Source organism: Macrobrachium rosenbergii, chromosome 3 (genome assembly GCF_040412425.1).
Source record: "Macrobrachium rosenbergii isolate ZJJX-2024 chromosome 3, ASM4041242v1, whole genome shotgun sequence".
Classification (NCBI taxonomy): Eukaryota; Metazoa; Arthropoda; class Malacostraca; order Decapoda; family Palaemonidae; genus Macrobrachium; species Macrobrachium rosenbergii.
In genome coordinates this window covers 17,610,087-17,623,697 of record NC_089743.1, presented here as the reverse complement: position 1 = coordinate 17,623,697, position 13,611 = coordinate 17,610,087, and the positions used below count along the sequence as shown (strand labels likewise).

The following is a 13,611-nucleotide window of genomic DNA, read 5'->3' as shown; positions in this document are numbered from 1 at the left end:
AAATCTGTAAGGCTTTAAAGAACAAATTGCTGGCTACGCCACTTTTGATAGAAATATCATGATAACTAAAATAGAGAATATATGAAAGTGAAAATGTCGGTTTTCTGTATACGATAAATGTGTATTCTGTCGTGTCGCTAATTATTGAAACATCAAGAAATGGAATTTTGTTGTTTGTTTCCCATTCAATTTTGAAATTGATGCTGATTACTAGTACATTTAATTTTGAAAGAAATTCGTTGAAATTACCCCACCTATTATCCCAAAATGTTAGGAATTCGTTGAAACTGACCCACCTATTATCCCAAAATGTTAGGCTATCATCTACATATCTCATCCACAGCATGTCTTTAGGTGCTATTTCATTTATTATTATTGTTTCAAAATATTCCATGTATAGATTGGCTAAAACTGGATTTGAAGGGCTGCCCATGCTGCACCCGAATTTTTGTTTATAGAATGACTCCCCGAACAAAATGACGTTGTTTGATACACATAGTTCAACTAATTTTTTTTTTTATCTAGTGGGAAATGATCTGTATAGGGGGCTAATTTTTCTCTCAAAACCTGTAGAACGTCTTGTAATGGTACTTTTGTGAATAGGGAATCTGCATTTAAACTTGAAAGTTTTATGTTGAGAAGTGACCATTCCTACTGTACATCGGTTTTACAGGTAAATCACTCCCCCAGAGACTATAAATACAACATAAACGTTCAGTAAGATATGGACAACAGAGCTCAGCTATTTTTAAACATATAAACAATCATAATCACAAAATAAACTGGAGTATGTCACTTATAGTTTTTAGCAGCAATTGTCGGTTCAAAAGCCAAATGATAGGATCAGCACTGATTAAACAGAAATAGGATGAACCTCTGAAAAGGAGCCTGGGATTCAGATCTGATAGATAAAATCTTCCTCCACCCAGAGGTGAAGAAGATTAAGGAGAAGCTGTCAACATGAGTGACGTAGCAGCAGACTTCTAGAATATTCCTTTATTGGTATAAATGCCACTGCTCTATAACTCTTGACTTCATTCATTACCCGCCTCTTGAGGGAGACAGTGTCTCCGAAATATAGGTATAACTTTCTACCCTTTTGGTGTTTTTATGGGCTCCTTTCATTATATACTGTATATATATATACCCCACCGCCAAATGAAAGTCCTTCAAAGAAGGCACTGTGCTTACCCCATATAAAAATGGGTATAAAAGCACGTTAAAACGAAGAAGAATATATATATATATATATATATATATATATATATATATATATATATATATATATATATATATATATATATATATATATATATATGTGTGTGTGTGTGTGTGTGTGTGTGTGTGTGTGTGTGTGTGTGTGTGTAATCAACCTATTTCACCTAACAGGTTGTTGCTCATAATAATAAAAAATATCAGTCACTGCCACATTTTATACTTAAATTTTGAACCCGTTATACAAAAAACTCTAACGTTAAACCACGTCACTCACCTTCGAAAAAGGTTCACCTTAGCCAGCCAAACATCCCTAAGTATACCTTAGTTTTACCAGACCACTGAGCTGATTAACAGCTCTCCTAGAGGGGGCTGGCCCGAAGGATTAGACTTATTTTACGTGGCTAAGAACCAATTGGTTACTTAGCAAAGGGACGTACAGCTTATTGTGGAATCCGAACCACATTATAGCGAGAAATGAATTTCTATCACCAGAAATAAATTCCTGTAACTCTTCATCAGCCGGTCAGGGGAATTGAACTCCGGCCCATCGAGTGACAGTCCTAAACGCAATGTGTCATTCACCTCAGTGTTGCGCGCACTTGCTTGCTTCCTTGCTTTTGAGGTCATCCATCTGTTCCAGTGCCCCTTCGTCATTTATTCAGGAATATATAAGTCCTCGTCTCCTCCCTAATTCGGATATTTATAAACACATTCTTGTCACCAACCTGTCGTCCTCCATACTTTTTTACAACTAAGAATCCCCACATTTCTCACCCCTTGTGGTATGCGGTAAATGTTACACAGACAAATGATCTCAGCAGCTTCAACATTTTTATATATATAAAACATTTGCACTTCACTTCTCTTAAGGCTCAACAACCCTTTAATAGAAGCCAGCTTTGGCTTGGACAAGATCTCTCTTCCAGGTCGTCATTCACGCTTCCTGCTGCTTCATTGTTTCAGATTCCTTGTGGCTCGCCTCTCGTCTCTTCCTACCATTTGCTATTACCTTGAATCCCTGATAGATAACTTAATGAATCAACCAGTTTCATTGTTTCACTATTCATGTTATTTTCACTGCTCCATTTTCCCGGTTTTCATTTACCCTCGCGGACCTCACGTTTGCTTACATTTACTTTCAGCTTTCTCCCATTGCAAAGAACTTCAAAGTCTAGTATACTGGTTTCTGCAGTTTCTCTTCACTGACCCCCGATAAATATTGTTTATTCCACAACTCTGCCCTTACATCTAATTCCTATCTCTGACTTTTCGCAACCATGAAGGTATTAATTAACCGTAGAGCGTAGCACACCCTTGTCTCAGACCAATTTTGCACAAAACCATTGCTGTTACTTCCTTATAACCTAACTCCTGCCTCAACTGTATTATAATAAGAAACAAATCTTTAGATTGCTCTCACTGTACACCCTCTACACCAGACTTGTACACCTTACACTCCATCTCCATCCATTCTGCTATAAGCTTTTCGAGGGACCATATACGTCGTATGCAGCTTTTTCCTTTTACCCCAAAAGTTCTCACATAACAGTTTCACAAGAGACACTTGATCCACACACCCTCTCTCTTGTCTAAACCCTCGCTACGCTGCTACTCTTCCCCTATCATTTCTTTTGTCATTTGCCTCACTTTCTAATAAATCCTGCCAGACACCTTTCCTGATATGTTAAGAGATGCTCCCCTCCTGTAACACTGTGTGCGCCTTTGTACAGCAGGGGATTTCAAATGCCGAGGAACTCAAAAATGTATGAATAATTATTAACAAAGGAAATATTTATTAATAAAAGAAATCAAGCAAGACTTCATAATCCATGGAAGTTTGACAGAAAATTACAGATAATTAAAAGTAATCTCCATAAAAACTACTGGAGAGGAAAACGTTAGAAATTGTATTTAAACCACGTGTTATAAGACTACCATTTATCACTGTTATTACTGATAATATCCTTTGACATACTGCTTCGTTCTCTTGACCAAGTTATTCTGGATACATATTGTGTACTTGATATGTTATCTTGTGATCAGTATAATTCCATTGTCACTTTCTTGATATAACATTTTTTTTAATATTGCAGTATCCGTAAACTAATATTTATCTACAGTTAAAATATCAGAAGGTTAAACAACTTTATTCTACGATGTGTATTTTAGTAAAGGTGAAAATATTTCCCGGATACTAATTTTACAAAGACATTAGTATTTGTTTATTATTATTATTATTATTATTATTATTATTATTATTATTATTATTATTATTATTATTATTATTTTGCTGCCTGTATTCCTACACATTATCCCAGAGGAATCTCCTGCTTAAAGTATCAGCTATTGTACTTTTGAGTATTCATTTACAAATGATCAAACCTTTTTGTTCTTTTTAGCGAACAAGATTAAATACCTAATTAAATATAAAACTTGATAGGAATCCTTGGAAGTAAGAGATATGAGCCCTGACCTGTGATGTTTATGTGCGAATGTATTTTTTGTGTGCATATTTTGGTGGAGTTGGGGATGATTCAGCACGCCCTTGTATAAGGTGGTATCTAGCCTCTCTTTTTAAATACCAACTTTTCTTGATTCGTTCCTAGATATTTTTTGGGTTTTATTTATTCGCTCCTCTAACTGATGGTTCAGTCGTGGGGATGTATACACCTTCAGTGTTGTTTGTAGGTTTTGAGAGGCGACCTGATATTGTATTTGTTTTTTTAGTATTGTCTTGCTTTAATTATGTATATAGGTTTTTACATATTTGCACCCTAAATTATTAATGTATATATGCCTTATGGTGATATAAAGTTGTTTATTATTATTATTATTATTATTATTAGTATTATTATTATTATTATTATTATTATTATTATTTCGGAAGAAGACCCCTCTCAAGCAAACTTCATTGAACAGTATGGCCGTCTGGGTGCCGTTTAGTTTGTATTGCAGTTTCTCAATCTCTCGAATCATCTTTGTGGCAGCAGTTAAATCATCCAGCAGCTGTTTCAAAGTACATTTATTCTTTGACGATTCGGAAGTAAGCTGGCTTTGCGGGAATTAATATGGCTCAGATGTACCCCTGACTTCATTCGCCTTTCGAGTATGGCAGAAAGCTCTACCGAAACGTCAAGGAATAAATGCACTTTGGACAGCTGCTGGACGATTTAACTGCTGCCACAAAGAAGCTGATTCGAGAGATTGAGAAACTACAAAATACAAACTAAACAGCACCCAGACAGCCATACTGTTCAATGAAGTTTATTATTATTATTATTATTATTATTATTATTATTATTATTATTATTATTATTATTATTATTATTATTATTATTTTCTTTTCTCTTATCAGCACATAATTAAGCGCTCCCTACTGTGAAGGTTTTATTAATAAGTATCATAATGACTTTGTATGTGTTTGACTTTCAATATTTAATATTACCAGTGGTGCCACATACCACAACTCACTAAAAGCATATCTCTCCATCGCTATCTTATCCGCTGTCGTATCGCGGTTTCCCTTCCGTGATCACAATGTTATCGCCGTTTCTACCTTCGAATTGTTTGTTGAAGCTCAGCTAATTCATGACAGACTATAGCATAGCATTCTGCAATACATTTTCTAATCAAAATCACTCCAGGCCTCATTTTAAAATTACTTGATCGGAGTAAGGTTAAAGGAATACGAGAATAGTGCCAAGGGGGTTAGTTAGACTCATCTCTCTATCTCTATCCCTACATACAAGAATGTTAACGTTAATTATATATATATATATATATATATATATATATATATATATATATATATATATATATATGTAAATATATATTATTAATATATATATATATATTATATTTATTTATTTATTTATTTATTTATTTATATATAAACGCTGTTGAGATTTCCAAGATATAATCATTTTGTATGTCGATGACGTTAGATGTAACAATATTGCTAATCATTTTAGTGATGACCAGACTATTTTCTAATGTTCAAACTATTTTGAGGCCCACGATACGGATAGGCAGTTGCCTTAGGTAAAGTGCAGGAAGAAAAATTAGAAGGGAAATTAAAAAAAAAAAAAGAGTAGGTTCACAAGACTCACTTCTTAACGATGGACGTTTACCAAATTCAGGAAGGAAATTGCGAAGACTACGGGCAAAATGTAACAAAGGTTTACCATACTGAGCATTTCTACAATTACGGATTTCCAAAGATTAAATAAGAAAAGAGTTAACATGCCGGGATGTACGAGGTCACCTGAAAGTCCAACGGAAATAATAGCTTTAGAGAATGGACAGAAAAGCCACCGTCCATATTAGCAACGAGGTTTCGTGAGAAGAGGAAGGGCTGCCACGCGTAGGGGCAACACTTTTCCTTATTTCTGTTCTTTTTCGGTTTTAGATTCTGAAAGGATATGAAATGTAAGTGAGCTTCAGTTTCGAGTATATTTCCCCGTTCTTAATCTTTTTCCTTTGGAATTAGTTTAGTTAAACGTTAAAATTAAACCGTTAAAACAAAAAATCGAAGCATTTCTGTCCCCGATCTCGGATCTTAAGTCTAAATATTGTTTTTGTGGTTGAGATATCTGACAGTATCATTCCCATTTATCTTGCATTAGTCATTTGGGGATTCAGTTGCACCTTTTGATAACTCTCTCTCTCTCTCTCTCTCTCTCTCTCTCTCTCTCTCTCTCTCTCTCTCTCTCTCTCTCTCTCAATAGTATTATCTTTATTCTAATCTTTATATCGGATGAGATGAAACTGGACTAGTAGTGCGGTCACTGGCTCAAGTAATCTTACTTGTGATAAGAACTACTTGAGAGAAGGTGATACGAAATTAATTTAGTGTATGTTCTGGTGTGTGCATTCTCTCTCTCTCTCTCTCTCTCTCTCTCTCTCTCTCTCTCTCTCTCTCTCTCTCTCTCTCTCTCTCTTCGAGAAAGCTTAAATAAAGCCATGAGTGATACCCTAGATGTTTATTATTTTCTGTGATTAAGTAGTTTTCTGCGGAGATTGAGAGTAAAGTAGAGTGCTCGGTGCGTTCATGCATTTACGTAAGGCGTTCGATGAGATTCTTAGGAATCTCATCATTTGTAAATTGTTAAGTCTGAGTGCTAAAGGAGGTATTTTGATAAGAACAAGAGCCATCAGAGTTTTGATAAAATAAGTGGAAAATGTTCACGAATGCGCAGGGAGGAAAGTAACTTGTATGGTGTAAAAAAAAAAAAAATTTTTTTAAACATGCTTCTATTAAAATGCACTGAAAAGTAAAAACATGGAAGGAAATGCTACGAGAAATAAAAACATGTTTCTTTTCTTGTAGCATTTCCTGCCATGTTTAGGGCCCACGCTTTTATTTTTGTAGACATGACTAATTGTAAGAAAATCCTGGTGTGTGTCAAAAAATTCTTTCTTACTTTTTAGAGTATTTTAATAAAAGCATGTTTTTAAAAAGTTTTTTATATTTTTTTAATTTATACTTTTTAGTTTTGACAGAAATTGTAACAGATTTATGATTGTAGTTAACGAAATTGATGTCCGTTTACGGGGGAGGGGGAGGGGGGAGTAGGAAGGTGAGGGAAGGGGGATGGAAGGGGAGGGAAGCTGGAAGGTGAGGGGAAGGGGAGAAGAGGAGGAAGGAGGAGAGGGGAAAGGGGGAGGGAAGGGCAGGAAAATGCGAAGGTGATGGAGGGAAAGAGGAAGGGATGGGGTGAAGGCGGAAGGGATAGGGGAAGGGAAGGGAGAAGGTGGCAGGGGGAGGGGAGGGGGAGGACACAGCTAAATTAACATTTGATCGTGTGCTCCGGAAGAGGAAGTGGAGGGGAGGCGAACGGGGAGGGAAGGTGGAAGTGGAGGGGGATGGAAGAGGGAAAGGGGAGGGGAGGACACTGCTAATTTAACACTTGATCGTGTGCTCTGGAAGGGGGAGGGAGGACGATAGAAGAGGGGAAGGGGAAGGGGAGGAGGAGGAGGAGGACAAAGCTAAATTAACATTTGATTGCATGCTCCGGAAAGGGGAGTGGAGGGAAGGGAAAGGGAAGGAAGATGGAAGGGGAGGGAAGAGGGAAGGGGATGGAAAAGGGAAGGGGTGGGAAGAGGGAAGGGGAGGGGGAGGTGGGGGACGCAGCTAAATTAACACTTAATCGTGTGCTTCGGAAGGGAAAGGGGATGGAAGAGGGGAGGGGAGGGGAGGACACAGCTAAATTAACACTTGATCGTGTGTTCCGGAAGGGGGAGGGGGAGGGGGATGGAAGAGGGAAGGGGAGGGGAGGGGGAGGACACAGCTAAATTTACACTTAATCGTGGCGTGGGAACGACCATGGAAGTAATAAATGACTTATGAAGATGTTACAAGTTCATGGCAGGCGGGATTGCCAAGACAGTTTTTCTGTCCAGATGTGACGCATAGTTGGTGCATATGAAGAAGTGAATTAGTGTATTATGAGGCAGTTTGGCCATGCAAAGAGAATAGGGAAAAATTTCCTTTCTAGAAGGATGTGAAATTCGAAAATCGTAACAGAGAGAACAAGAGAAAGACCAAGAAAATGTTGGATTGATGGAGTAGCAGGTTAGCCTAAAGAACCTGCCCTAGCATCTCACTAACGCGAAGAGTGTTTGCAAGAAAGTTTGTAGCCTGCATGTACCAGAATCTGCCTCACTTTTTGAGGTTTCTCAATAAATAGATATGATAGCTCTGACCCTGTAAGTTTTTTTTATGCAGGGAGTCATTACGAGATGACCGTGAGACAGTAAGTAGATAATGACTAATGTCTTGAGAACCTGCGCCATCGAAGTAGGGAGAAGTAATGTTTTCATCAGTATTGGGGTATTGATGAAATATGTCAAAAACGGGCGAACAGTTCTCAGTGTAACAAGGAAAACATTCAGTGGGCGATTCCCTCTGAAATGAAGGGCCTGTGATGGAAATCAATGAAAATTTGATGATTTGATGTCATAGTTATATCATTCCACCCCAAGACACTCTGCCATACATTTATCAACTATGGTTAAAAGATACTCTGATATATATATATATATATATATATATATATATATATATATATATATATATATATATATATATATATATATATATATATATATATATACATACACATGTATTTGAATGAATTTTATCACATCGCCGTGATTGATATATAAACATTAAGCTACAATTGTCCTTTAATACCCAATTTGCTCTACCTCGGAAATAATATATTTTCATATGTTACCCGAAGGGGAATTTTTTACTTAATAATAAGTTCGGCGTCTCGTGGGCTCGAACCACGGAAGACAAGAACTCAGGACTACAGCGACGCCTTAAACCATCAAGCTCTGTGGTTTAAGCATGGCCGTGGTTTAAGGCTTCACTGTAGTCCTGAGTTCTTGTTTTTCCGTGGTTCGAGACGACGAACGTATTATCAACTAAAAATTCCCTATCAGTAGTAAAATATTGATGCCCTGTTCTTTTAGATCCAAATATGTTGACATTCACTATCTAGATCGAGTTTGAATGATCACAACTCGTCTGTTACAAGCAATTTATTTCAGATGTGTGTGTCCGTAATGTCGCTGTTGATGTCCAAGCACATTGCTTGTGTATGCAAAGGAAAACAAGAAGAGAGGGTTGTGCATTTGACCGGAAGTCTTATTTTTATTTTAGTAAATTTCGCCTTAAAAGAATGACTAGCAAATTGGTGACTGTGATCAGCACCATGGTAGCCGGTGTGTGGAACAACATGGAAGCAGGTGGATTTGTGTTGCACCATTTTCACGCCCCTTACAGAGTAAAGGGGAGGGATATTAGGGAAACTGGACACAAAGAGACAATGACAAAAGATCTGTAACATAAGAAAGGAAACCCATTTTGTATAAACTATCCCCACCCCTAACCACAATCACTTTGGTAATTTATTTTATTTACATTCCTTGCATTTTGATTTTAATAATTTGGATGTGGGTTGCGAAAAGGAGCTCTACCCAAAATATTTGTTTAGAATTTTTTCCCGACACGGGTGGTATCATGAGATGACTTAGTAAATCTGTTCTAGATTAATTGATAATGCAAATTCTAGAAATGGGTCTACACACCAGCTAAAGTGCAATGGAGTTTTTCAAACTTTAGTTTGCAATGATTATGATGGATTGAGATATCTGTTTGGGTATTACTGCTACAGTAACATCAACTAAAGACCCAGGGGTGCAAAATTAGAATTTCAGTAAAGTTGCGCTGTTGTTTCGGTGGCCCTTTTCTGCCTAAGTTTTGGTCGATTCGGCCCGGTCTCCATCCCTGTCTTCTGTCTGTCATATGGTGCGAAATAATGAATTATGGCTCTGCGATGTTCTCCGGTTATGTGATCAGCTCTGCTACAAACGACATTTTTGCTGGTCTGCCGCATTGGCTACGTGACTAAGTTAAAAAAGAATCCTTGTCAGTATGAGCCAGTTTCATGCGTGTATGCATACTGTATTAGGTATGCAGTGTAGTGTGCTTGGACAAGAGCAGTCAATCAAGCATTTATTTTTTCAATTTTCAGCACCCTTCGTTGAATATTGTTTCATCGTTCCTCCAATTTCCAGATATGATCCTGGCTGAATCACCAAACAAACCTGCATTTCACATGAACTTCTCGGAAAGCTCTGTACTTTATGGCTAGTGAGTGTTTCTGATTAAATGTCTGCTCTTCATTTGTGTCCACTAGAGGCTAAACATTTTGAGGGAGTCATTCAGCGACTGTTTTCACCAAATTTCTTCAGAATCTGTTTTTGTGTTGTTCGGATATTTTTAACTACCAAAGGGAAAGAGGTTAAAACATTGCCCATTCCCAGTTTTGTTGGCAAAGATAATGATTACCCTCGTCAGCAAAGTATGACATAGGCTGTGGAAAAGTATATCTTAGTTTAACCAGACCACTGAGCTGATTAACAGCTCTCCTAGAGAGGGCCTGGCCCGAAGGATTAGATTTATTTTACGTGGCTAAGAACCAACTGGTTACCTAGCAACGGGACCTACAGCTTATTGTGGAATCCGAACCACATTATGACGAGAAATGAATTTCTATCACCAGAAATAAACTCCTCTAATTCTTCATTGGCCGGTCGCAGAGTCGAACACTGGGCCAACAGCCTGCTGGCCGAGAGCTCTACCCACCCTGCCAATGAAGAACTCGTAGGTTGTGGAAGATTTCATACTGACCATGGTAGTTAACAGATCTGGTGGACAAACATGCGCTCAAAGGGTCTGGCAAGGCGGAGGCCTGCGCTTATGGGTATTTTGCAAGTTTCACTGAATCATCTCGTACGGGAAAGGTTTAGGTTGAAATTTCCTTTGTTTTATTAACAAGTGAAACTATGTCTTGATAATTCTACCTTAACCAGAGGCTTTTGCTGTCCCAAAAAGCACTGTATACTTTATCAATAATAACTGTAACTGGGATTATTTCCCCTCAAGAACCTCATCCCTCTCAAATAAAATGCATATAACAATATACAGTTTGCATTTAAGAGATGACTGTACGTTTCACATCCAGGCTTTCATCGTGACTCCAAGTGATCTCAGTAATGCCATGAACCTTTGGTGTTAGTTTTGCTCTACCTGTGAAAAAGTCGAACACGTTATCATGATTTCCCAAGACCTTGGTGCTGGTGTTTACCATTATTTTGATTTATAAGTTTATTACCATAGATTTATATTTGATTCAATATAAGTATATTTCCTTTTGTAAGGTTTTTGTTTCTGGTTATAGTCAGCCCTCAAAGACAAGTACTTATGTTAGGTTTTCTTGGTTTCATTCGATAAAACGGCAACATTAAATTGTTTAAAAAAATAATTGATTATTTGCTTGATTCATACAAGATTGCTATAACATATAGGTTAATCAGTAGTTTAAGTCGGAAAAAATTCAAATGGTTTGGTTATTTGATTTATTCGCCAGAGAAAGAATTGAAAAATATATATCTTTATTATTTTTCTTCATTGCTGTGTACCTAGCAACAATTAATGTCAAAACGAAAGAGAAAAAACAAGCACTGGGAACCAGTTGACCTTTAGACTTCATGATTTGACCTGTTTCTTGAGATAAAAGTTCTTCCTAATCTGTCTTGACACTTTCGATCTTTTTTTAGGAGCGTCTGTTGCTGGGTTCTCAGCATCTACGTACGGTTGAGGTACCATGTCGTCACACTTCGGTACTGGTGGTCTTTGACGCCCTACAAATACTCTAAAACATTGAGGCAATTTTGCAGCTAGTGTTGTTTATGCCAATGCTTGATAAGCTTCAAATAAGCTGTGAAAACACTTCAGTGTTTAGTGGTCGGCAGAGCTGAAAGCTCAAATTCCTGTACCAGTGAATGAGTTTATGACCGTTCTGCTGCTTAAAGAATTTGTTGACTTATAACACTCTTTATTGTAAAAAAGGCAATGTTCAATGAACTAATTAAGAGTAAAAGATGGGTATACAATCATGTTTCATTGGAAAATGTACTTCTGATATCATGGTTGTATTTTATGAAGAAAAAATATTTTGTAATTGTAATGTACTTTGCTGTAAGCCTTACATACTCATTGAGATCGTTTTTATCAATATAAATGTCAGCACTCCTTTAAAGTTATCCACATACTTAACTTCTTTTGTCCTTGAGTGGCAGTGTTGCCACTCTCCCCCACCCACCCCCGCCAAAAAATCAATAACATTACAACAGGAACGTGGACAAAAAAGTAAATAACATTGTTCCTTAAATGTAAAAGAAATGCGTGCAGTTCTTAGACGAAAAAATGTATTAAAGTACAATTATTTTGATTTTGTTGTCGTGGACTAACATAATAGGAAAAGTTATCAAGACCTCAAAACAGATCGCTGTTGCCATGATCCAGGAAACACAAAGAAGGTTTCAAGAACCCCACCTTCCACCCCCCCTCTCCCCACTCAAGTATCCATAGTGACCAAACACTATGTGTGTTGTTTCTTATGACATGTTGGTTACCTCAGTAAATCTTTTGAAAGGCCTTATAAACATTTTTAGCAGCTTCAGTGCCACTTTCCAGACAAACCTAATCTTTACATCACTATATGAAATTTTTATCTTTTGTACAAACACTTTTTTATGAGAAACAGATTGACTAATTATGATGCGTTGCATTTTTATGCCAGAGAATAATTATCATTTGTAATAGAATAAGTAATATTTTTTTGTACTCGGATTGATTGATTGGTTCTGTGACTGTTTACCGTCAGAGATTGGAATTCTCTCGCCGTCGGTACTTGTATAACAGTGCTTTCTTTCCTTACATACAGCATTGCGTCATTGCGTTCAGATACCATCAAACTGCGCACCGATATCAACTGTAGTCGAGTTCTCCCGGTTATTTTATTCCCACACTTTCATGTGACTCTCTGTAAGTTGTGTTGCATTCACCCATAGCTTCTTCGTCTTTTCCATCATTCGTTTTCAGTTTTCGTATTCGGAGTAGAAAGCAAAAACTATATTCGGTGATAGAAATTATATTGAGATCATTGTAAATAGGGCAAGAAATCAAAACGAAGCAAAGAATAACAGAAGCACAGTCGAAATGAAGAGGGATGGTTCAGAGGACAATTCGAAATGGTTTGTGTCGTCTTCAGTGATTGGTGATATTCAACTGGAATATTAAGATTATATACATTTGTATCAAAACTGGGCGCACGAGTGTCGTCTGGTATCGGAGAGTTCCTGTCAAATGGGCGTTTTCACCCGACGCCGAAGAAAGTGTTCAGAGAAAAATACCACCTTATCCCTCACCAGACACAAACCACAAAAGCATCCGTTACCTTTAGCTGTCTTCAGTGATTGCACACGGTGTCAACCGATGTTTACATCCTGCTCCACTTGAAAAATATCCGAAATAATTCTTGTCCCTCTGTCTCTGTCCCTCGTAACTGATTACTTCTCACTCATTAGGTCTGTGGCGACCGACTCTGATATCCCACTTATCATTAACCAATACTCTGATGATAAGCACACAGGGACTGCGGTGGGGTGCGATCTGGTTGAGGCTAGGAGGGATGGAGAGTTCTAACAAAGGGACAATCAGCTGGTGAAGAGCACACTAAAGCAACGTCTTCCTCACGTGGAAGATATGAACAGAGATTCCGAGTTTAGGGCTAAAGAACTTTCGTATCGTAAAAAATGACAAAACTTACCCAGTCAGCAGCCATTTTATCTTAGGATTCATCTTCAGGGGTAAATCATATAAATATATACATTTTATATATATGTATGTATATACATTAATATATATATATATATATATATATATATATATATATATATATATATATATATATATATATATATATATATATATATTATATTGTGTAAAATATATATATATATATATATATATATATA

At 37.1% G+C, this 13,611-nt stretch overlaps 1 protein-coding gene across 2 annotated transcripts in view; it reads right to left on the bottom strand.

Annotated features, from left to right (window-relative positions):
• Positions 1-13,311, bottom strand: part of LOC136852917 (uncharacterized) — a 26,284-nt gene extending 12,973 nt beyond the window's left edge. Inside the window, exon 1 of one of the 2 annotated variants that reach the window (XM_067127890.1) lies at positions 13,032-13,311. The gene's annotated coding sequence lies outside the window, so the exon portion shown is untranslated. The remainder of the gene's footprint in view (positions 1-13,031) is intronic. The other variant, XM_067127897.1, reaches the window with a different exon arrangement.
• Positions 13,312-13,611: the final 300 nt, after the last annotated feature.